This window comes from Heterocephalus glaber, unplaced genomic scaffold, assembly GCF_053883595.1.
Source record: "Heterocephalus glaber isolate CG9 unplaced genomic scaffold, H.glaber_assembly_v1.0 deba00001724, whole genome shotgun sequence".
Taxonomy (NCBI): domain Eukaryota; kingdom Metazoa; phylum Chordata; class Mammalia; order Rodentia; family Bathyergidae; genus Heterocephalus; species Heterocephalus glaber.
This window is the reverse complement of record NW_028258435.1, coordinates 3765084-3789841: the sequence shown is the minus strand read 5'-3', so window position 1 is coordinate 3789841 and position 24758 is coordinate 3765084. Positions and strand designations below refer to the sequence as shown.

At 42.3% G+C, this 24758-nt stretch overlaps 1 long non-coding RNA gene across 1 annotated transcript in view; it reads left to right on the top strand.

Moving 5' to 3' along the window:
* The window catches only part of LOC101721252 (uncharacterized), a 42614-nt gene extending 31740 nt beyond the window's left edge, over positions 1-10874 (top strand). The window contains exon 3 of the long non-coding RNA XR_206296.3: positions 8433-10874. This is a non-coding gene — a long non-coding RNA (uncharacterized LOC101721252). The remainder of the gene's footprint in view (positions 1-8432) is intronic.
* Positions 10875-24758: the final 13884 nt, after the last annotated feature.

Here is a 24758-nt window from a genome sequence, read left to right as displayed (position 1 = left end):
ACAGCCCTTTTAAGGCCTTAGTTTAGTTTGCATCGCACTCTGGGGGGTGTGAAGGGGGAACGGGAACGCACAGACCTGCTTCCGAGGACCTCAGCTGTGACCACGAGGCCGCAGCTCGGGGGAAATTCGGAGAGCCTCTGCGGCGCAGGTTAACGCAGAAGCGCCTTTGCGGTGCGTGCCTGCTGCCTTTGTACAGAAAGCAGCTCAGGGGCCTGGGCACCCCTCTTTGGTCGAAGCCGCTTGGGACGGTTTTGTGACAGTCACCTTCCCTCCGCTGGGTTTCATCCTCTCTCTCTGCAAGGTCGAGGCCTTGGGGGTGGAGCCACTTAGCGGGGACAACATCCCGACCCCTGTGTTACAAGAACGGCCACCCGGCGGGAAGTGGGCAGGGGACAAGTCAGGGAGGCCTGCTCTGGGCGCGAGGTGCTCAGAGGCCCCTGGCCCTACCGGACCGCACATGTGCAGGATCTGGGCTGTCGCCCTTTTGAGCCACCCCGAAGCCACCCCCACAGTGGAAAACCCGTCTCCTGTGAGACCGGTCCCCGGTACCAGCAGGGCTGGGACCGCTGTCGTGGTGTCCTCTCGCCGGTCTGTCAGCAGCAAGTCCGGACCGATGGCTCTGCGGTGGCTTCCGGATATTGTCATTCTCCATTCCCCACCTCGGGTTAAACTGGCTCTTTCCTACCTAGCGTTTTGCAAACTAATTGATGACAGGTGTGTGTGAGGCACACGTTCTGCCGGTTCAAAGAGCCATTAGCATCTCATCTGATGTAGCTTTCTGAAAGAGTCACTGGGGTGTTCATGATTTCAGCAATGCCTGTACACACACTTCAACTTCCCACAAGGGTGTGACCAACACCTTACCCCTTGGTTACAGGGAGTTGAGCCATATGGAAACCATTACAGTTAGCTGAGCCTGGTGGAGCACTCCTGTAAGCTCACCATTCTGGGAGGCTGAGGCTGGAGGATCACAAGTTAAAGTCCAGCCTGGGCAACCTAGAAACTTAGAAAGATTCTGTCTCCAAACAAAACAAAACACTGAGGTTGTAGCTCAGTGTAAATGTTCAGTACCAGGAAAAAAAAAAAAGAAAGAAAAGAAAAGAAAGGAAAGGAAAAGGTAGGATAAGAAAGGAGAAAAGAGAAAATAAGTCATTAAAATAGTTTAATATCAGCAGTTCCATATAATTAAATCTAATGACACATAAGATCTATACCAGCATTTCATATTCAGAATATATAAAGAATACAATTCAACAATAAAAAGGCAATGATCCCTACAATGGGCAAAGACTAGAATGGGTACTTTCCAAAGAAGACATACAAATGTGCGTTTATTTATTGTTATTATTATTTTCGATATTTTGAGGCAGAATCTGTTCAGGCTGGCCTTGAACTCACAGTGATCCTCCTGCCTCAGCCTCCTGAGAGTGCTGGGATTAGTGATGTGTGCCGCCACACCTGGCTTACAAATGTCAAAAGGTTACATTTGTAGTGTGCAAGGTACATGCACAAAAGTCAAGTGTACAAAGTACATTTGTACTATGCAATTTGTTACATGTACAGTGCCCTTAGAAAACCTCAGTTAATCCTGTGACATGTGAATATCATGTTAATAAACTGTATTCATGAACATTGTAATGAAACATAAACTCCAGTTATTAGAATTCTTTAGGGTTTAGAATCTGTGGGTTGGAAACCCGTCACAACATTGAAAACAAATATCCACAGGCCTAGAAATAAAAATATTTAAATTGAATGATTATTACATTTGATTGAAAAGAGTACTAATTTTGTATGAAGCTTCAGAAGAAACAATTATTTTATTGGTGGCTGAGAAAGATGATATTAAAAATGTTCATTGCTGTCAGAACAGCGATAAATTTCATGAAGAGATATTCCAAATCAAATGCAAATAGAAAAGTCACTTAGAGTTCTTGTATGGTCAGAGCTTTAGGAAATACCAGAGGAACACAAAATCCATAGTATAACCTTGTATTTTATTTCATTTTACTTTTTTGCTGTCCCGGGAATTGAACCCAGGACCTTTACACCGAGGTACATCCCCAGCCCTTTTATTTTTTATTTTGAGACAGTGTCTCGCAAGTTGCTAAGTTGTCCAGGCTGGGTTCAAATTGGCAATCCTCCTGCCTCAGCCGCCCAGAGTGCTGGGTTACAGGCATGTGCCACCAAGCTTGGTTCATATTTTAAACTAAATTCAGATTTTGATGAAGCTGATTGGATGAAGAGTTAAACATTTTTAGAAAAAAAGTCCCATGAGAGAGTCATCAGCTCTAGATATACAGTTGATATTTTGGAACAATTTGTCAGAATTGTCACCATCCATACAATACACCCTCAGCACCTCCGCTAACAGTTGTATCGGTGGAAAGAGCCTTCTGAAAATTAAAAATTATCAGACATCATTTGCGATCTTGCCAGAGTGACTGATGTCACTTTCCATTATAGAGATTGAAAATGAAGTTCCAAAAAGTATAAATTTTGATGGCATAATAAATACATTTGCAGAACAGCAAGACATGCAAATTATATGACCAAGGACAATATCACATTAATACAGCAGTATTTATTGAGTTCTACAAAATTATGACACTGAAATATTTTTTGTAATTTGTAAGGTTGTTCTGAGTCATGTATCGGTATTACCCTACCATATTTCATAGTTAATAAAATATTCCTAAAGGACAAAGCTTTGTTTTATAGTATCTCTGGCTGCTCTTCTTTGACATAGAAGCCTTGGAGTGATGGTTTGCTGGTCACCATGGGTTATGTAGTGGGGGCTGAATTGTGGCTTTGTTACTAATTGGTGACCCAGTACTGGGTTCTTTATCTGTGATGGGATTGTGGAACCGGTAACAAGACCTAGCACTGAATAGGAGACCTAGCACGTAGCAAGACCTAGAACTTTATTCTTGGCCAAGAATAAGGAAAATGGGAGATAAACTCAGTTTCTCAACCCACTGGGGGTTGATATAGAGAAAAGAAAGGAAGGGAGAAATAGAGTAAAAAGAAGGGAGAGATAGGCTGATGACAGGGAAGAACATCCATTCCTCTTCTAGAGCAGGGGGGGATTTTCTGGGAATGTAGGTACCACCTTTTTCAGCTCCTTTTGTGGTTCTTTGGGGTCATCAAACAACCGATTGTCACCTGTCCTCGTTTGGGGGGTGGTGGGTCACTCATCATGCAGACGGGATTATAATGAAGGTGAAGGCTGCCAGCTGTCACTTTGACAGCCATCTGGATCCAGCCAGTTTTGGATAGCCCACCCAGAGAGGGTGCTCTGGCTTCTAGAGGCTTCCAGTCCTGAAAGATAAACAAGACTGAGGAGGCACAGAAATTTAGCAAGGTCAAAGGGCAATCTGAGGTTAGGGCAGGGTAACACCTCCTGAAGGAGACCCGGGCATCTGGTGAATTTTTCCAAGGGAAAATGTTAAGTGAGAAATACCTCTCTTATCTGCCTCACAAGACCAGCTAGAAATCTCTTAGCAAAAAGTATTTACCTAAATTAACCTGGACTGACATTTGCACACCAGGCTGCCATTCTGAAATATCTGAGGCATTGTCTTTATAAAAGTCAGATCACACGCCAGACTTAGACTTGTGACTGTATTCAGTACAGAGCCACAAGGAAGTAACAGGGTTTTATTGTAGCTTACGTCATATGAAAAGCAGTCTTTAGAGTTTTTTTCTGGATGCTTTTCTCTTCTCTTCACAGCAACCATATAATGGTATTGCTGTCATTTTAAGTGAGAAAATTGATGCTCTAAGAAGTCATAGTGACCCTTGACTTGGCTGGATGTTTATTCTGATCCTGCTGGTGAGCATGTGTGCACATCAGTCCAGAAGGAGGAAGAATTTCCCTTCAGCTGCCTTGCCAAAGACACAGAACACTTTAATGTGTTTGCTCTTCGCCCTTTGAGAAAACAGCATTCTTGGAAGCAGGCTATTTATTTCAGCTTTCAGAACTCAGCCTGAAAGGAAGCCCGCTCTCTGTGATAAAGGTGTTTCCTGAGATTCTCCTCCTCCATATCTCACCTCGCCTTCAAACACTTCCTCTTACTCATCTGTTTGTTCAGTGTCTCTGCTGATTAAGGAAGGTGTTTTTTCCCCTTTACTCTCCTTTTTCACTTTTGCTGTTTTCTTATCCATTTTGAAACCATCAAAAGTTTATACCTGCAGCCGTTTGGGGTTCTTTAGCTTTGGATATGATTCAGTGGTGTGGCCAATTTCTGTTGTCTTCCTCATAGAAAACAAACAAACTGAGCTGTGGAGTTGAAGTTCAGTGTCACCCTGGAAGGTGCCCAGTCCACAGGGACCAACCTGTAAAGTCCTGCCAGGAAGGTGAAGCATGTTCTGACCCTCTGTGGTCTCACAGTGGTGACAGCAGAGCCTTAGAAGGCCAGGAAGCCACCACCTTCCTGACTGAGACGCCCCTTTACCCACAGCACAGACAGCCTTGGTTAGACAACCTTGGGTTTCATTCCTGACCTTGAGAAAGTTGTAGTACTTCTTTGGGCTCTTGATTCCTTGTCTAGAAGATGTATGTGCCAACAGTCTTTACCTAGTGGAAAATTATTGTTCATTAGTTAGCTTGTGAGTAAGGCCTGAGATAGAGGTGGGTGATCAGCCATATTGGTAAGAATTAAAATAAGAATAGGCAGTGAACTAGAGCTTTGGACAAAGAGTGAACTTTCTCAGGCAACATGGACTGCAGCCCCTCCTTATTAAAGGGAATGCCAGCCCCTTCCTACTAAACTCTTGAGCTTTGAAGAACTTAAAATGCAAAATAACTGGTTTTTCTTTAAAATTCCAGTTTTCTTTAAACCTTACATGTTGAGGAATTGGGTTAGAGAGGCTGAGTTGAAACTGGTTGTTTTAAATCTGCAGAGCTGCCAGTGATAGGTGGCCACTGAGTAACACAGGACTTCCTGTGCTGCGCTTGTCTGTAAGTTGCTCCGCACCAAGGAGCCCATGACCACCCACTCTGGACACGCACTGGAAATCCAGGAGCTACTTTTCTTCTCCTTCCTCCCTATAACTTCTCTATGAACTTCATTCTTTTGTCCATTCTTCAACTGAAGATTTCATTCTTCAACTTTGTGAGGCCACAACTCAGTATGTACAGAATTAACTGCTTCAGACTAATCAAGTGAGGGGTGCTCGACTTAGTCACATACTTCATATGCAGTATTGTATGTATTTGTGAAGTGCTTCTGTACAACCAAGTCAATTCTTTATTCTTTTGAGTCCATTGACTTGACTGTACCATCAACCCAAAAGACAAGTTGAGGCACCCCAGGTGATAACAAAGAGATTATGTAAGCCAAAACCAGGATAGTCACCAAGGAAACAAGTGGTCTGGTTGCTCAGAATAAGTGCTTCTGGGTTTTAAAAATGGCAGCTGTATTTATAGCTTTAGACCACAAGGGGGTTGGAAATTACTTTACAGGTCAGTCAAGCATTAGGATAGGTGTTGGTAGAAGTAAGGCTGCTGTAAGAGAGGATTTAGGTGTCGTCTCAGTGCCTGGAAAGGGGTCCCTTATATAGAAGGTAAATGGAGGTTAGCAGAGAATGTTTCAAGAATCCAAAGGTCCACGGAGTCCAGAAGTGGGCTTGTCCTCAGCTCAGTTCAAAGTTTCAGAAAGTTATAGATTAAAAAAAGCCTGGGCTGGGGATTTAGCTCGGTGGCTCCGCCACCTGCCTCTCAAGCACAAGGTCCTGAATTCGATCCCCAGTACCAAAAAAAGAAAAAAAGGCAGCGTCAAGGCACAATGCGGGTGTCCTGGCTGGATTGTTACCACCTCCCACTGTGCTGTCTACAGCGATGGCCACAACCTCAGGCAGAGCTGGAATGTGCATGCAGACAGTGACTAACCAGTGTGAAGGGTCTCCAGTGGCATGGATGGGTAAAACAGTTGATCAGCACAGTGGATTTTTGTCTCCCAGGGAATAATTGTAAAAAGCCACGACTGCTGTCCTCACTGCAAGATGGCAAAGAAGGGGGAGATCTGACATTTGTATCATGGAAAAATGAGCCCCCTATTGCATTTGGAGGCAGAGTGGGACATCTGCAATAGTGGTAAAAACCTCAAGGCCTCACACTAAGATATCACAGAAGGAAAACAGATCTCCATGAAGACAGAGCTCTGCGCCATTAGGAGTATTTCTCTTTGGGGGAAAATCGCTGACAGGAAAATTGCATAATTTTGTCTCAGCATTGGCAACTTCAAGGGCTTCCACAGTCTATGCTTGGTCTTTGTCTTTTTCTTGAAGACATATACATAAAACTATTTCTGTATCTTTGTGTCTTGGGTAGTAATCTCGTTCTGAATACATTTGCATTTTTTCATATGTCCTCTAATACTGTTTATATTTTTGTGTTATTACTAATCCACTTTCAGGTTATTTTGTGAATTTTGTTTTTTCTGCATTCTATTTATTTCATTTTTAAAAAGTTCTTATCTTTCTCTGAGTAGATTAAGTATAATTTCTTTGTCCATCTTTTCTACTGATCTGGAAATCAACCAGATTACCTTTTCTTACCCACTACCCTAGATACTATGGCAATTAAATTGGGATAGTATAAAGTAAATTAATAGCTTTACCTTCTTCCTAAACAATATTCAGCTTTTAATTTATTTTATTCCCATCATTTCCTTTCTGAATATAATTGTTGGCATTAAGTTTCTCTTCTTTTTTATAATCCTATCCACTAGGTGCTTTCATTATGATTCTATTTTTTGTCATCAATATCTATTTAGATTTATTCCAACTAGTGTCTCCGATCACATTTTCTTTTTCAAACTTTCCCCCGATGTCCTGTTCTTTTTTTTTTTTTTTTTCTTTTTTGGTACCAGGGATCAAACTCGGGTCCTTGAGCTTGCGCAGCAGGTGGCGAAATCACTGAGCTTAATCCTCGGCCCCTATAGATGTGGCTTTTTCTTTTTCTTTTGGTACTGGGGATCAAACTCAGGACCTTGTGCTTGTGAGGCAGGTGGCAGAACCACTGAGCTAAATCCCCAGCCCTCCGATGTCCTGTTCTTTCTTCCTAAAAATGTATTTTTAAATTTGTGCAATGTGTGTCTATGGGTAATGAATTTGTTAAATTTGCTTATGTGAAGTTTTTAAATTTTGCTCTTATTCTTGAACGGTGTTTGTTGGCAGTTATTGTCTCCTAACAGTTTGAACACATCTTTTCTTTGTCTCCTGGTTTCCACAGCTGGTGAAATGGGTAAGAATCTGCACATTTATTCTTCCTTAGTAGGAAGTGTGCCTATATTTCCCGATGCTCTTATTGTATTTTATTTTTTTAATTCTTCAGTGGCTTTCAGGTTCCCTAGAATATTTCTAGATCATGTAAATTTATCCTACTGGAGGTAAGTCAGGTGACAGAATTTGAAGACTTAGATTCTCATGAGTCCTGAAAGATACAGTCTGGATGACTTTAAATTTTCTCTCCCCATCTTTTCTTAATAAATACTTTCTGGAGCTCTGAAGCTCTGATAGTCTTCATATTGTAGAGGTTTGTTCCACGTTTTTTACCTTTTATTTTATAATTTATGCCTACTTGCCTTGCTGTACTTTGTCGTGGATAATTACCTCAGTTCTGTCTTCATCTTGTTTAAACTCAATGTGAATTATTATAGTGTTAATTTCTAGAAAATTGCTTTTCAAATATGCCTGATCATTTCTATAATCCCTTAATCCTACTTTTGATTCCTTATTTTATCACACATCTGTTAAATATATCGATATTTGAATGAATGTGAATCCGTAGGAATTTTAGTGTCTGAATTCTTTGTAGTGTTTAGTAGACTGCTTGGTGGTTGGGCTGCCTGTGATCATGGTGCTGTTTCCGCGTGTGTGTGTGTGTGTGTGTGTGTGTTGTGTTTTGTAGGATTACTGTTCCCTAAAACCCAACATGAACCTGGGCTGGGCATACAGAAGAAGAATGACTGTTACAAGTGGAATAAATTAAAAAGTGAAGCATAAAAAAGAATAGTATTCTATCCCAAGACACAGACAATAGAATTTTGCCTTCTTTCTCTCATTCCAACTCACCATATGATAATTCTCACTTTTCACGTAGATTGACCAGTGTGTGGGACATGGATTGGTTTGCAAGATGCTAGAGACAGAAGTGAGAATGATTTGTAGATTTCTGGCTTGGCCATTGGCCAGGTAATGGTTCCCTTCCCTGAGGGAGATGTGGCCTAGTGGTGAAGTGCTATAGAGCAAATGAGTAAGGCTCAGATGTGTGTGTGAACCCTACAGGTGGAAATGATTGACAGGCAGTTTTAATGCCTGCAGCTCTGCAGTATGCTCTGCTTGGAACATACGGAAATAGAATGGACCACAGTTCACCTTTGCCTATTTAATTCATGATTTAAGAGACTTTATCCATTAATTTTCAGGTTCCAAATGAAGCATCGAAAATATTCTTCTACGGCACAATCTATGGCACAACCTGGAAACACCATCAACTCTGTCACCTGCATGTGAATGAACAACCTGGGGAAGAAGACACGAGTTTCCTCTCCACCTCTCACCCGCCAGCTCCCCTGCACTGTTGGGGGTGACAGCTCCCACCGCCCATCGTGGGTCTCCTCTGCCTGCAGAAGGGAGATCGGAAGCAGGATCTGAGTTACCATTTGCTTCTAAATTCTTCCTATTCTCAATTTGGTTTGCAGAGAAAATTAGGGCTGAAATTGAAAGTGGAACTTGTTCTAGAATTTCCCAGATTTTCTTTGATTTGTTTAGTTAGTAGTTAGTTATTTGTAGCACTGGAAATTGAATCCAGAGCCTTCTCACTGAGCTACAACCCCAGTTCTTTTCTTATTTTTTATTTTGGGACAGAGTCTGGCTAAGGTGCTCAGTTGCCCAGGCTGGGCTCCAACTTACAAGCCTCCTGCCTCAGCCTCCTAGATTGCTTGGCTTACAAGCATAGGCTCTTATCCCTAGTTTTCCTTTGAGTGGCTGTGTCAATAAAAATACAAGAGCTTTTTATACCGCTCAACCCTAAAAGCAGTTCTCCTTCTGGTCCAAACCAAAAGGATCAGGAAAGAGAAAGAGTAAATAAAGAATACAACTGAAGTGTTGGGCATGGTGGCACACACCTGTGATCCCAGGACTCAAGAGGCTGAGCTAGGAGGATTGCTGTCAGTTCAAGGCCAGCTGGGCTCCATAGTGAGTTCAGGGCAGCCTGAATCTCCCGTGTGGGATAATAAGTCCATTTTTGTTGTATTTTCTTTAATAAAAACAATAACAAAGTCCGAAGGAGTCAAAACAAAATAATTGAAAGGATTAAAGTTGAGTTATTCCCACGCAAAATTTCTCTTAAGTCAGAATGCTCTACGATCAGATCAGTACTATAGCGCAACAATTACATACAAGCAAACAGATTACAAAAATATAATTATCTATTGGATCATCTGGGAGAACTGTGCTCATTTTGCTTTAATACATTTTTTCTTTTTCTTTTTCTTAAGTTTCTTCTTTGTAGTAGACATTCTGTAGCCAATGCCTGAATCTCATTCATCTTTGTGCCTTAAATTCCTGTAACAATACCCATCATGTTTGACGTTCAGTAGATATTTGTTGAAGGAATAGACAGTCATTATTATATTGGAATTGTGTAGCAGAACAACATCTATAACTGAAAATGGCTTTAAATAAAATCAGAAAACAAACATCAGAAGGTCAACTTTGGCTGTTTACGCAGGTCTTCTTTTCAGAGTAAATCCTTTAAACTCTGTCGTGGTCAGAATGGATGCCTGGGAATCAGAGTCCAATATGATTTGCAAATAGATTCAGGAGAATCATGTGTAGCGGATAAGGAAGCTAGTCATTCATATGGTTTCCATATCAGAGGCTTCTAGGAAGTGGGGAGACTGGTTTATGATCTGTATCCTTCTCTGAAATGCCACTGTGAACATCACGGTTGGGAAATAGGGGTGTTGAACCAAGAAAAGAGGTAACGCTGGGGTGAAATGGTACAAAGATGTGTCATTGCATCTCAGTTGAAGCTAAAGTTGCCCAGCAAGCACGTTTTCTGTTTTGAATCTGAAAATTCAGAGTGAAACTTGGGTTAGACATGAGTCACTGGGCGACAGGAACCCGAGTGGTTCTCACGGCTCTTAGAAGCCTAAATTAGGACACGGTTTGGCCTGTTGGCCCCTGACTTGATGAGTGACCCAGGCATGGAATGTGCTTGCAGAGCATAATAAGGCTGTGTGGCCAACATGGGCTACTTCACATATTTATTCATTTATTCAGAAAACCATTGTTTGATGGACTGAACTTGTAACTGTGAGTGAAAGGCAATCCCTATATAAGGAGCTTGGAGGGAAGATGAGATAAATAAATGGATCATTAAACACAAAGAGTGTGCTACTTCTTGTGATAAATACAAATAGAAGATGCTGAGAGAATACATAAGAAGGAGACATACCTGAGTCCTGGGGGTGAAGAGCCTAGGAAGGCTCTCAGGTGACCTGCAGGATCTTCACGGATCAGCCTGGAAGAGACAGAGAAGGCAGTGTAGGTAAAGAGTAGCCTATCCTGGAGCCTGGAAACAGGAACCTGACAAATTCAGAACTGCTGGAAGCTTGGGGCGTCTGAAAACGAAATTATAAATGAAGAGTCAGGGAAGATAAAGCTGGAAAGGTAGGGAGCAGAACATGAAGGGTCAGGGTGTCACACGAGGGATCTGGATGTCTCCTTCAGGAGAGCACAGCAAAGAGAGCGTGGAAGGGGCAGAAGCAGAGGACACCACAGACTGCAGCACAGAGATCACGCCGGGGGATGAGGACAGGCTGAAAAGCCCTGCCAGAGGTTGCTGCAAAACTCACCAGAGATCATGGTGGCATCAAAAACTCTGCTGGCAGCAGTGAGGGTAGAGATACAGGGAGAGAGAAGATGCTAAGAGCAGAAGGCAGAGGACTGTGTGCGATCAGAAGTGGGAACTGCAGAAGAGAGTGGCATCCTGAATGACACCTGGCCTCCAGACAGAGGTCTCTCCTCTGTGGTCCCTTTCATCACAGGAGAAGGGAAGAAGAAGAAAGTTAGGAACTAGGAGGAGCTTCCTTGGGTTGGGTTTAAAGTAGCTTTGAGGTGTCCAAGTGGAAATGTCTTCTAGGTGATTCAGGAAAGAGCTGTGGGCTACAGTTACAGACATGAGACTCATTTCGATGTAGAAATAAGTTGTTGCTCTGGGAATGGATGAAATTGAGAACAAAAGGGAACAGGGAAGGGATACAAGCAAAGAAGACTGAGGTTGAAGGATGACTTGAAGACAAGGAGGGACCCGCAGCATCTCCAGAGGAGTGAGAAGGAAATGAGGGGAATGGAAGGGAGCAAAAGCCAGAGAGAGTTTTAAGAAAGTGGTGAATGGAGCTGGCTAAGGGAGATCCAGGTGTAGATTGGATCCAGTGTCTTCATAGCAAGAAAGTCCATTTGTGACAGTCATTCCAGTGCAGTGGGGAAGGCAGCCACTTGCCACTTGGTGGCAGTGACTGGAGGCAAATATGAGGAGGTGACACTGGTGGACAAGTCCCCCGAGGGGCGTAGGCACCCTTCACAGCCTGCTATCCCCCCCACGCAGAACAAAGCAGGCATCTCCGGATCTCCCTTCTGTAATTCCGCACTCTTTTTAGTGCCTCCTCCCACCCTGCACACCATTACTACCCTGAACACAACTGAGAGACAGTGAGCCACTGGTTGGAATCCGAGTCTGACAGCACGAGGTTTTCTATCACGGTGTGTTCCCAGTGCTGAGCTTTCATCCTCACCATGCTCCTTTGCTTAGCCCTCCTCATTCCACAAAATGCAATTTCTTCATTTGTAAGTTGGAGATGATACTGCACATCTTATAGATTTGATAGGGGAATGGCATGGGGTGATGTGCTTGGGTGAGATCATCTACTCTGCCTTATCATTATGGGGGGGAAATTAGGAAAATTAGAGACCAGAGAAGAAAGTCAATTTGTCCTTCCTTTGCTAAAAGTATCCGCAGAAGGTTTAGAATAGTGGGCACAAACTTTCATTTGCTTTTGCAGGTGGAAAAAACTGAGACTTGGGTGTGCCCGAAGTGACACAGAAATGAGCTGGACGACAGGTCACCTTGTTCCAGCAGCTGGGCTGGTACCGACGTCTTGCGCCAGCTGGGGGGGGGTGCACATCTGCAGTGCCAGCACTCTTTGAGGCTGAGGCAGGAGGGTCACAAGCTTGAGGCCAGTCTTAGCGATTTAACAAGACTCTGTCTCAAAATAAAAAATGAAAAGAGGGCTGGACATGCAGTTCAGGGTGGAAGCTCTAGGTTCAAGACTCACTACTGCCCTCAGCCCCCAAAACCAAAAAAAAATGAAAACAAAACCATGCTGACGTGTACGAACATACAAGAATTTCCCCAGGCCTGGCTTCTCATAGCTCAAGCTCCATGACTGTGACCAGCTGGTTAGCAACCCCTCCCACCTCTCCAAGGCCAGTGGCTGAGCTTTCACATGAAAGCCAGGAGAATGTGGGTCAGTGCCAAGCACTCTTGCCAGCTTTGGGAATTTATGTGTGGCGAGGAGACCTCTGAGCCTCAGTTTCCTGAGCCCTAGAGAATAAAAAGGGCTCAATTTCCCATTGCTAATGCAGAGATAGGTGTGTGCACTGTAAACCATCATATAGAAGGTAAATGTGGAATATTATTAACAAACCAGATTAGTTTTTCAAATTTCAAATTTTGCTGGTTAAGAAGCCTCTGTATTATCTGGGCTTGGTGGTGCATGCATCCCTGGGAGGCTGAGACAGGAGGACGGACTGCCCAGTGTGAAGGCCCTGGATTCAATCTCCAGTCCTGTAGAAACCAAGTTTCTTTATAATTATTGTTTTTTCTATTGACTTGAAGGACCAGAAAGGGGACACTGGTCTAATGCCTCCCATTGTAATCCTTCCCTGTGATAGCCTGGAATTTCCTCTTCTCCTTCATGTACACAAAACACATGAAGACACATGCCTTGTGAGGTGGTGGAGAACCACAGTTGAAATAGTAATCCTGGAACTAAACCTCTGAAGCAAGGATTCATGTCAGTTCTTGTGCCTTCCTTTCCTGATGTTTAAGGAAACCTAAGCAAAACAAGCAGGAGTGGTTTTCAAAACAAACAGACCAAAGGGGAACTAGGAGGAGCCAAGAAGGAAATGTGAAAATTCCTCAATAAACTCATTTCCAAAGCTCCTGATTCTGACTGTGTAGGTGAGTTAATTTAGCACTTCCTCGAATAGGGAAGATGGTGTCTAAATTGGAGCAATACCAGGTAAAGGACCAGAAGAGACAAGTGAGGGATTAGGGGCTGGACAGGATAAAGAATAAGAAGGTGGCTAAGCCTCCCAGTGGACACCTGTGATCTGAGCACTCCAGGAGGCTGAGGCAGGAGAATTGTGAATTTGAGGACAGCATCGGCAACTTAGTGACTTAATAAAACTCTGTCTCAAAATAGAAAATAGAAAGAGTGGAGGATATAGCTCAGTGTGAAGGACCTGAGTTCAACTCCCAGCACTAGCAAACAAACAAACAAACAAACAAACAACACAGAGTGAGAATCTGCCAGAAAGTAGCAGCTCATGGACGGGTCCACTTGACAGCAGCAGAAGGGAGGCCACTCAACTCTAGCTGCCCACAGCACAGCAGAGAGCAGCACTGAGGAGGGAAGGGATGGGGAGGAGGGTGCTGCCCCTCAAGTCTGTGCACTGTGAACGCCCAGTGAGAAACCACCCTGAAGGCTACAAGAACATAGAATCTGCCTTTTGCTTCTGATCATCCACTTCTGGTGACTTTAGGGTGATCTTTGTGTTGGACTTGTTTCTATATAATTAAAATCAGATACTCATTCAATGTTTTATTTTCTTTCACTGAATTACAACTTAGGTCAAAGAAAGGACTAGGCCTCCGAGCGTTAAGAATAATATAAATCCTACTCACAGAGGGGTCAGAATCCGTTAGGAAGCAGGGAGACAGATCTTTCTCAAATACAGAGAGGCTCAAGAAATGGAGGGGGAGGAAGAGAGAGAGGCGGGGAAGGGGATGAAAAATGGAATGAAGTTGTTTTATGTACATATACCAACTCTTCACAAGGAATGCAAACATTACATACTGCAAACATGTATTAAAATTAATAAGAAAAATAGGATCCATGCATAGATGATCAAAAGGCAAGGCAAAAAATAACATTATCATAAGAGTTTTAAATCATTTCCTTGTCAGCTTTCCTATTGCTGGGACACATACTGGACACACAACGTGAAGGAGGAGAAGGTCCTCAGGCTTACTGTTTCAGGGGATTCAGTCCATAGCTGGCTAGCTAAAAGGCAACAGCATCATGGCAGAAGCATGTGGTAGGGCAAAGATGATGAGTTTATGGCAGCTGAGAGGTAGATCAGGGAAACAGCATCAGAGAGGAGGCCAGGGAGCAGACATGGATCCAAGGTCACCCTCCATGCTTTACAATCCCCTGGGTTGGCTAAGTTAACAAACTTAACTTGGGAAGTCAAAGAAGAGGCTCAGGACATACTTTGCAGAAAAGGTGGCCACTGAGGCTCTAGAGAATGGTGTTCCTGGTTGAGGATGTGGGGAGGTAATTAGGGAAGCATAAGGGCATGAAGGAAGCATGACTTGCAGAATTGGTGGTAAATGGGGTTGGCTGGGAAGTCTGGGGTCAGATATGAGGTCTTCCTCGTTGGCAAGTCCAGAAATGGGGCTTTTCTGGGCCCAGGGCAGGTTGGAGCAGTTTTGAATAGGACCATTACCCTCAGCATCGCTGGGAAAGGCTATTGGTGACTTTCACACTGGGCCAGAGTACAGGGTGTCGGGGAGGTTGTGACAATGAACGGGGAACCAGAGCAGAGACAGTGGAGATGAGATGTTTCAGGAGGAGACACTTACTGGCCAAGCAGCACCAATCAGGACGGCACCGTGAGAGGTGCTGCAGCATTTCCTACCTAGTGACGGAAGGCTTCTCCACCATTCACAGGCAGGCCCACACCTGCCTCTCCTGGGGCTCTGGTTGCCACCTCGCCCACCACCAGGGTGTTTCTGGCCCTTGCAGAGTATCTGCTGCTCATTACTGCTCCTTTTTGTTTTCTTTCCCCAATTCCTCCTCATTCCCCAAGCATGACTCACAGCCTTGTCCCACTGGGTGTGGGTCCTGCTCTTATGAACAGCTCTCTGTTCTTCAGCTCTTAGATCCATTCCATCAATGTAAAGCTCTCTTTCCAAATGCTTCCCAGGTTTGTTGACAGCTACCTCCTTACTAAAACTTTCCAAGTTCAACAATAGCTACAAAATTGATAGTATTTGTGGAGTGCTATTTGCCAGACACTATTCTGGTGCTAAAAATAGAGTGGTGGGTAGGAGTACAAAGTTTCTGACCCCTTGAGTCTTATGCCCTTTGGAGGAAGAATCTTTCCACAGTGGTGTTTCCTCTTTCTCTCCTTTCATCTCCTCCATTTCTTGTCTGGTCCCAGTGGGCTTCTTGGCCACATTGGTTAAGGACAGATCCAATTATGTGCCAGCCCCTCAAAAGCCTTCCTTGGCTCCCTATTTTTAATATGTGAAATCAAACCTCAGAAAGATGTCTTCTAATGTTTTCCAGAATCAGATGGACAGCTCTTGCTTCTAGAGAAGTGATAATACCCAGTGATCATAAGGAAAATAAGTACAAACTTTAAATGAAGATTTAACTTGTAAAAATCCAGATCTTTGAAAGTTAGCTGCTTAATACCTCCACTGTTAGTCACCGTTAATTGTGACTAACAGATTCTCTCTTGTTTTACTTCTCACAACCAAAAGGCTTGCCGTTATGGATATGCCAGTGGGGTTGAGGGTTGGTGGGTGGAGGAAAGTTTCAAAGTCCCCTCTGGGTCAAGGCCAAGGAGACTTTTGGACTCTATTTACTCATGGATGAAGCTGGTTTAATGGGACACTCTGGCTTTGGGGCCATGCAGGCTTAGGTTCAAAACCAACTGAGACTGTTATGTGTCCCTGATGCGTTGTTTACCTTAGCACCTCCACTACTGTACAAGGACGACCCTGTCTACTTTACCCCAGGGTGAAGAATGCAGCTAAGATGTTTGCCTTGCTTAGGTCAAGGAGAGCTGTGCCCTGAAACAGTCCATGCAGCTCATCACAGGTCCAGATGATGGTGAGGGCATGGAGCTATGGGGATCACAGTGCTTCTGCACCCACCAGGCTTCCAGCCCCACCTCAGCATGAAGGACTGCAAGGTTAGGGCTTCATGACTGCTACCCTTCTCTCCATGCATTTGAACTCCAGGACAGGGTACTTGGGTTTCATCCATGCCTTGTTATGAACCTGCTACTCTCAATGGCTAAGTTAACTCTTGGATTTAGCCTACTGATGGGCCCAATACTGGGTTCCAGATCTAAAATGCTGTGAATATGCTATTTTACATGATCCCTGTTGGAATAATAAGACCAAGGTATGCTCCATTCACTATTTTCTTAACCAATTTTTTTCTTTACCCTTTTGAACACAGTTCAGACTCCATGTCTTTTAAGATGCCATTGGACACCACGTCTGAGTTGTACCTCCCTCCTCAAAGCACTATGATGTGCTGGCTTACCTCTCTCACAACTCATACTTCTTGAGTCACATCTGCTGCATGACAGCAGATGTGTCACAACACTTCCAGAACCTGCACATAACAATTGCTCAATAAACATGTATAAGATGATGCAAGATGACCTCCACTTAGGATATAACTCCAGTTTGAATATATATGCACTCAAGGGCTCCCATTTATATTGTTTACTAAACAAGGTTGTAAAAAGTGATGTAAATTTAATCATTCAATTTTTTTTTTTGCTTATAAAGAAGAATTCGAGGGAGAGTAGGATATTTAAAATTTTCATATATAAAAGATAGTAATGCAGGGTATTCGTCAAGGATCTTGAAAGTGCTGGAGGGGCCCTGCCAGTCTAGCAAGTTTTCATGGTAGAATTTCTGACAAAATCAGAACCTCAGAGTTCCAGCCCAGTGTTCCATAAATTAGGCGATGTTGAAATCTGAGAACTTTGAAGGGGAATATTTTTCTTGGGACAATATTGGGAAAACATGTTTGCCTATGACTAGTTCTCCTCCTGTGAACTGTTGGTATTATCTTTGAGAGTTTTCAAGGTAAATAGATTGAAGCTGTTGTCAAGTTTTGCCAGACAAAAGCAAACAGACCTGGAGTCTTTCAATGTTTCTGTATGGACACAGGGTCACCCCCACTGCCTGGTTGCTCTGTGATCTGTTGTGCTGTAGGAGTGAGAAGGACATGTGCAGACCAGGGGTATGTATCACAGTGAGGGGAACAGAACCCTGTGTGGCCGTGGTCAGGCATGGGATCAGCACACCTACTCTATGCAGGGCAGAAATGCAAATAGACACCATCCTACTACTTACTACTATGGTTTAGATTTAAAATGTTCTCCAAAAGCCTCATGTGTTTGGAGGCCAGACTTTTAAAAGGTGATTGGATCATAAAGCACTATACTATCAGTGGATTCATTCATTGATGACTTCATAGCTGAACGTGCTATTAGGAAGTGGGCCCTGGTTGGAAGAGGCAGGCCACTGTGGTATGACCTGGAAGGTTGTGTCTCCTTCTTTGGTTCCGTCCTTCTCTCTCTGCTTCTTGGCTGCCATAAGGTGAGCACCATTCCTCTACCACCCCCTTCCACTTCGCTTTTTCTGTCTTGGAGCCAGGTGACCATGGACTAAACACTCTGAAAACAATGAACCAAATTAAATTTTTCCTCCTTTAAGTTGTGGATTTTGGGTATTTTATCCCAACAACTGGAGAACTGAATAATATGCTTGCATTAAAGTAAAATATGCAGCCGGTGATTTAGCTCAGTGGTTCCGGCGCCTGCCTTGCAAGCACAAGGTCCCAAGTTCGATCCCTGGTACCAAAAAAAAAAAAAAAGTAAAATATGCAGAATAACATTTACTTATTGCATATCAAAAAATTAGGTAACAGAAAGCCTGCTCTACTAGACAGTTCTAGCTTCAGTGTTCCACTCATGGATAAGATTCTTCCTCCCCAGGCTTCAATTTCCTTGCCATTAAGAAAAACCTTATTATTCCTCATAAGCTAGACTTTCCAAGTCCTTTAAGCTTAGTTCACCAGACCTTCAAAGAAGCTGGAAATTGTTGGATGAAAAGACCTCATCTACCTGCCGTAGAGTATTAGGATCCCATGTTGTCTCTATGTAGTTATTGTATAATTATAATTACACAGAGAAATAAAACTAACTTAAGGATGCTTTTCATATTTTCAGTATTGGCATGGCTTTGACTCTGACAATGGGATTTAATAATTTGTGGTCAGTTCCAGATGCAATGTCTCTTTTGTGAATTGTCACAAAATCAAAACAGTTGTTCCGGACTAAAAACAACTTTCACTGAGTGCCAGATGTCACACTAGCTGTCTCTGATTCAGCCCTCCTAGAAATATGCAAGTAGGTCAAACACTACAGCAAGTGATAGAGGGAGGCTACCTTTTACCTTCCTCTCCCCAACATTTCTGTAGCATTTGTATTATATATTACTGACATTATTCTTTTATTTTTATATATCTAAGAATATGATTGTGTGCAGAATATTAAACAGGTAAAGACTTTGCGGCAGACAAATAATAAGCCCCCCAGAAGAGTCACTTCTCAATTGTCAGTTCGGAGTAGTCACTTTTACTTTCCTTCTTCCCACCTCTTGGCAGCTGTATTAGTCAGCTCTTCCATAGCTGGGACGAAATTCCCAACACTTACAACTTAAAGTAGAAGAAGTTTATTTTGGCTCACAGTCTTAGAGGGTTTAGTCCATGGTAATCAGGATCCAAGGCAAGAACATCATGGCTGCTGGGCATAGCAGGGGAAAGTCGTTCAACCCACAACTTTCAGGAAGCAGAGAGAGAAAGCAGAAACTGAGGACAAGAATGCCCCCTTCCAGGTCACACCTCTACTGACCCACCCAAACCAGACCACACATCCTAATAGCACTTCAGCTCTAAACTCACCAATAGATTAATCCACTGATGAATATAGTGCCCCACCATGATACAATCATTTTCATAAAGCTACATCTCTGTACACATGAGAATTTTGAAGAATATCTTAGATATAGATAATCATAAATACATTTTGAATTGGTGGGTGATTTGTAGACTTATAGCTCAGTGTCTAAACCCAAGATCTTGTGTGTTGTACTTAATTTGAGAATCACCCACCACCGTGGTCTGAGTATGGGATGTCCCCTCTGAATGTCATATTAAAATTTCACTGTGGAGGTGTAGCAGGGTTTCATGCTCCAAGAAGTGATTACTTTGTTGAGATGAATACAGGTGTCTTCTGGGGCTTGAATAGTTGGCATGGGGATGGTTACTATCTGCATGTGCCCACCTACACCTTCCACCAGGTGGCCTACCTCCTGAAGCCAGGAAGATGATGGTGCAATGCTTTTATACTTCTCAGACTCCATCATTAACTATGAAATAAACCATCTACTGTACAAATTTTTCGGTCTTAGGTTTTCCATTGTAGCAACAGGAAACAAGTTAACACACATACATGTGACCCACTGTGCAGCAGTTGGTTGAAGAATATTGCTGCAGCCATCACTGAGGGTGGCCCAGCTCAGGTGACCTGATGTGAAGGGACCTTGTGGGAAATGCATGGATGATCCAGACACCCCTCTCTGTCTGTAGTGAGAAAGCCCAAACAGGAGAGCCAGGCCCTCTGTCACATTCTCCTGCCTAGGCTATCATGATGATGTGCAGTAGTTAGTCCTATCCAGAGGCAGGGACTCGAGAAAAAGTCTCCTTAGAAAAGCTTCAAGGTGAAGTCTCCTGAATTCCATATCAATGAGAAAAAGAATATTTCAGTAAATAAACAGAGCTTTACATTTTGGTATATAAGCAAAAAATTAAATTTTTAATACTGATCAGAGTACATGTACTCTGAAAAGAAGCGAGAAGAAACTAGTAGAACCTAAAGAAAATAATTTAGCAAACGTGTACCAAGTGCTTCAGACATTTTAGACATAATTTCTTTTTAATAGATTAAATCTTCCCCAAAGATCCTTTTACTCTATTCATTACCTACATATGATTTGCCACATTGGTTATCATAAACAATATTATTTCTCCATGGGGTCGGTTACATCATCTGGTAGATTTTTCAAAAAGAGTATATTCGAAGATTTTCCCCCTTTATTCTTATATATCTCAAAATATGACTCTATACAGAATTCCAGGGTCCTCAAACCATTTTATTTGAAAGTTCATAGAAAATGATTTTATATTTTCTATCACTTAATATCGCTGTGGTTATTTCTAATCATGTGGTTTCATAGGACAACGGGCTTTTTTTTTTTTTTTTTCCCCTTTGGCCTGGATCCTATTCAGTATATTTAGTACTTATCCAAATATGGTGAAATACTCAACATTTTTTCATGGATTCCTTTTGGAACACATTGAGTATTTCAGGACTTCAGATCCCGGGCTTCATTTCTAGAAAATGTTCATTTCCATGTTTGCATTTTTTGTTTAATATATGCTATTCACTGTATTAGTAATAATAATTACCCCAAAGTGATGGCTATGTTGTCTAGTGCCAATAGGTACTCATTTTTCAAATTCTCCATTTCTTTTCACTTCATTTTATGAATTTTTTCTTATTTTAACATCTATGTCATTATCAGAGACTTCCATATTGTCACATCAGTGCTATTTTTGAAGCTTCTAATGCCCTTTTTAAAAACATTGAAGTGATACTATTTTCCTCTTGTTTTCTATCACTAATAACAATATGTATCATTCATTTTATCATCTTGCATCTCTGTTCTGATCTTAAAATTTATATTATCTTCAATTGTCTTGAAAATGTAGTGCAATAATCATCTAAAATTTACTTACATTCTATGGAATATTTTTTTTTTCCAAGAAATTCTCAGAATTTGGGTCCTTCCTTTTATTTCATTTTATTTTTCAGCATAATTTTTGCTTTTGGAGTTTTTGTCTTTACTTTCTTTCCTAGTTCTCTGAACCAAGGTTGTGGCTGTTAGTAAGGCTGGAAGTATGGTGTATTTGGATTAATGCTGGCCTAGGAGACTGGGTGTGGTAGCTCAAATCTCTGTCCGGTCCTTATAAGGTGAGGAGAGATCTGGAACACTGGGGTGCAGCAGATAGCTTTAGCTCCATTTTTTTGATTTATAAACTTATTAAAATTTTCTCATAATGGGTGCTGATCATCACTGCAAAATTAGAGCACATTCTTCTTTTATTCATCTCTCTCATTTGTGGGATAGTCCAGTTACTTTCATGTGAGAGATATATGGTTCATGGGTTTGGTTTGTGGTGTTGTCATGAGCTGAATATATCGCCCTAAAAATATATGATGGAAACTTAAATGCAAATGCAAGAATGTTGGAAGATGGAGCCCAATGGAAGGTGAATAGGGCACAAGGGCTTCACAGTCATGAATACATCAATGCCATTGTCTCAGGGAAACGTTTATTAGGGTGGGGGTGGACTACTTACAAAAAGACAAGTCCAGCCCTCACTTCTCTCATCTGCTGCCCTTCCAACTTCCCCTATGGGATGACATAGCAAGAAGGTCTGGCCAGGTGCTGGTGCTTTCAACTTGGACCTCCCAGCTTCCCATATGATGAGAAAATAAATTTCTGCTCTTTATAAAGTATCCAGTCTCAAGCATCCTTTTATAGAAGCACAACAGACAAAACAAAACAAAACTAAGGGAGGTGTCTACATATGTTCAACCTTCAGTCCTTCTGAACTTATGTTTAACACTAAGCTGTCATCTTCTACAGGACAGAGGTGTATCTGTGGCTCTTACCTGGGACTGGTAGGTATCTATAGAAATTTATTTTTAAAAATTATCCCAATTGAATTGACTGAGAGTCTCAAGATCAAATGTTTAAATCTGAGTCAATAACCACATACCACATCACTTCTGATTCCCCTAAAACCCAAATGTAAAGCAGGTGTTGGCCATAGTTTCAGAGCAAGACTTACTGAACATTCTCATCTTCTGTGAAGGGAAATTTTAATTTTTACTGTAAACCCTGAGCGCAAGAATTACAACATATTCATCCATTTCCCTGAGTAACAGGAGAGCCCTGGTGAAGATATTTGGCCACATTGGAGGAGGAAATCTCCTTCGTTGAGGTTTTGTGCTTCCTCCTTGCTTATGTCACTGTCTCAAGCACCATATGTAGCTATGTGTAGATGGGAGGCAGTTTAAAATAAGAAAGAATATAGCAGATTTCAAACAGTTCTTTCTATGCCATTGCATGCACTATAGTATTAAAACATAACAAAAAGGAAAATAAAAAAATCTGTTCTAACAATCTGTTCCATGAATCTTGAAAAATATACAAAACAAATCACTCCAGAAGAGATGTAAATCTCCACTCTCAGCACCGCAACCCAATAAAGACAATCCCAAGGGCCCAGGAATGGAGAAGCCAGGGGAGGTCAGGTCATATATCCCTTCCCTTTAGTCAGGACCATAATGAAATCATCGTTGACCAAGGGCAGTTAATGGCTCTTGGTGACCAGAGCAAAGCAATGATTTCCATTATTCTTCAAAGCATGACTTGAGGATTGTCACCTCCTTCGTGTCTTATGGCCTATAAAGTGGATCGAATCACATCCAAGTGTCTGGTCAGTTCTGGGAGGGATGGCAGATGACCTCACTGCTTCTAGAAGATTGTGCCTCTGAGCCCACTGCAGTACACCCACAAGGGGACATCCATCTGTGAAGGAGTGAAGACCTGGGATTCTTTCATGACTATGGGCTTCTATCCCATACACAGATGGACGTGGTCACCTGCCTCGGAAGCTTGGAGATGGGACAGTCTGGGTTCAAATCCTGCTTACATCACTGGGTGGTTGACTGTTTGTCCTCTACCCTGTATAACGAAACTAACACATAATTCACATGGGTCTTTGTGAGAACTGGAGGGCTTTCTACGTAAGGCAAAATGAGGACACTATTTATTTAATCTTTCTGAGTGTGATCTGAGAACTACTGTTGGTGTTAACTCCAGGAGCCCTGGCATGGACATTAACCTTCATGTGATCCTGGGCCCCTCTCTGATCTTCACTTGATGAGATGTAATTAAAATTGATATCCAAGCCACTTTCAGCTTTAAACAAAAAGCAGAGTTCTATAAATTATTTGAGTATTGTTTCAAGGTTATACACTGATCTTTGTCTCATCAGGCAGTCTTACGATCTCTTGCTCTAATTTCTCACTCAACCCCGTGAGGGGTCCTGCCCCTATTACAGCAGTGCCACACTTCTAGTGACCCCTTAATTGCTATTCATCAGCATGTTTCCACTCCTGGGTCATGAATTCCTACTGGCACCAACAGCACTTCTTTTACCATGGTGTTCCTGGTGGTTTGTCCAGGACTTAGTACCTAGACATTGTTTATAAATGTTTCTATGAATTATGGAGGTGTATTCAACTTATTTACAACATTTAGAACACATGTGTTGGTAACTTTATTCTCTCTTCTGTGGGCACTGAAAAGGGAGTATTTCTTAAGTATTGCTAATGGTACAATTTTGGTGAAAAGCAGCTTCCCCAGGAAATTTCAACCTTTCATTTCAGTAAAATTGGCAGACAGATGCTTCTTCCACCTAGGTATAAAGACGAGAACAATTTTAGCATCCTTATGAGGGTGGATTTTCTAATTTGGAATTTATTCATTCATTAAGATCTTTGCAAGTGCCAACTGTTTGTCACATATAAGACTAGGCACTGGGAGACAGATATCACAGTGTAGGCAGCCATTTCAACTTGGAAAAGTCACTTAAATGGAGTGAGCTTCCCTTCCTTTATCTTTTGAAGACAAAACTTGCAATGTGTACGTTAACAGCCTTTCACAGGCATGACAAAGGCAGTAATCCTTCTAGACTGTTTCTTTCCCATGGTTAACATTGTTTAGATCCAATAGCTGTTTAAATACTGTCTTAGTCACTTTTTCATCTCTAGGACAAAATATCTAACACCTGCAATTTAAAGGAGGAGGGGTTTATTTTGGCTTACATTGCAGTCCGTGGCGGGCTGGCTCCCAAGAAGAAACCACATGGCAGAGGGGTCTGGCGGAGAAGGGCTGCCCACAGCACGGCAGACAGGAAGCAGAGAGTGAAGGGAGGAGCCGAGGCAGAGACAGGTAAGTCTTCCAGATCAGACCCTGAGCGAGTGCCTCTTCCCTCCAGGCCCCACCACCTATCAGAAAGCAAGCTATAATTTTCCTAAACTCAGTAACCTTCCAAAGGTCCCAGCTCTGATCCATGTGGCTGTAGGGGACATCTAGATATGAACCATACACAGACCTAAGAGCAAAGTTCTGTGACTTCATTCCCCTTTAATTAGCTTTTGCTTCCCCTATGCCCTGCACGGAGTCCACTCTTAGGTAAATACTATGTGGTACATTTTTGATACTTAGAATAACTGAAAACTTTCAGTTAATTACTAACTCCTCTGTATGTCTACACTCAGGTTCTTACTCTTTTCAGTAATGCTTGGTCAACATTTTCTATGTTTTCTACATCTTTCTTGAGAAATATCTATGGTGATTGAAAGTCCTCATGCTTATCTCAGTTTGAAGCTGGAAGAGTTGGAGAGACACATTATGATCCACTCTGCTCTTCCTTCAGTTGCAAAAG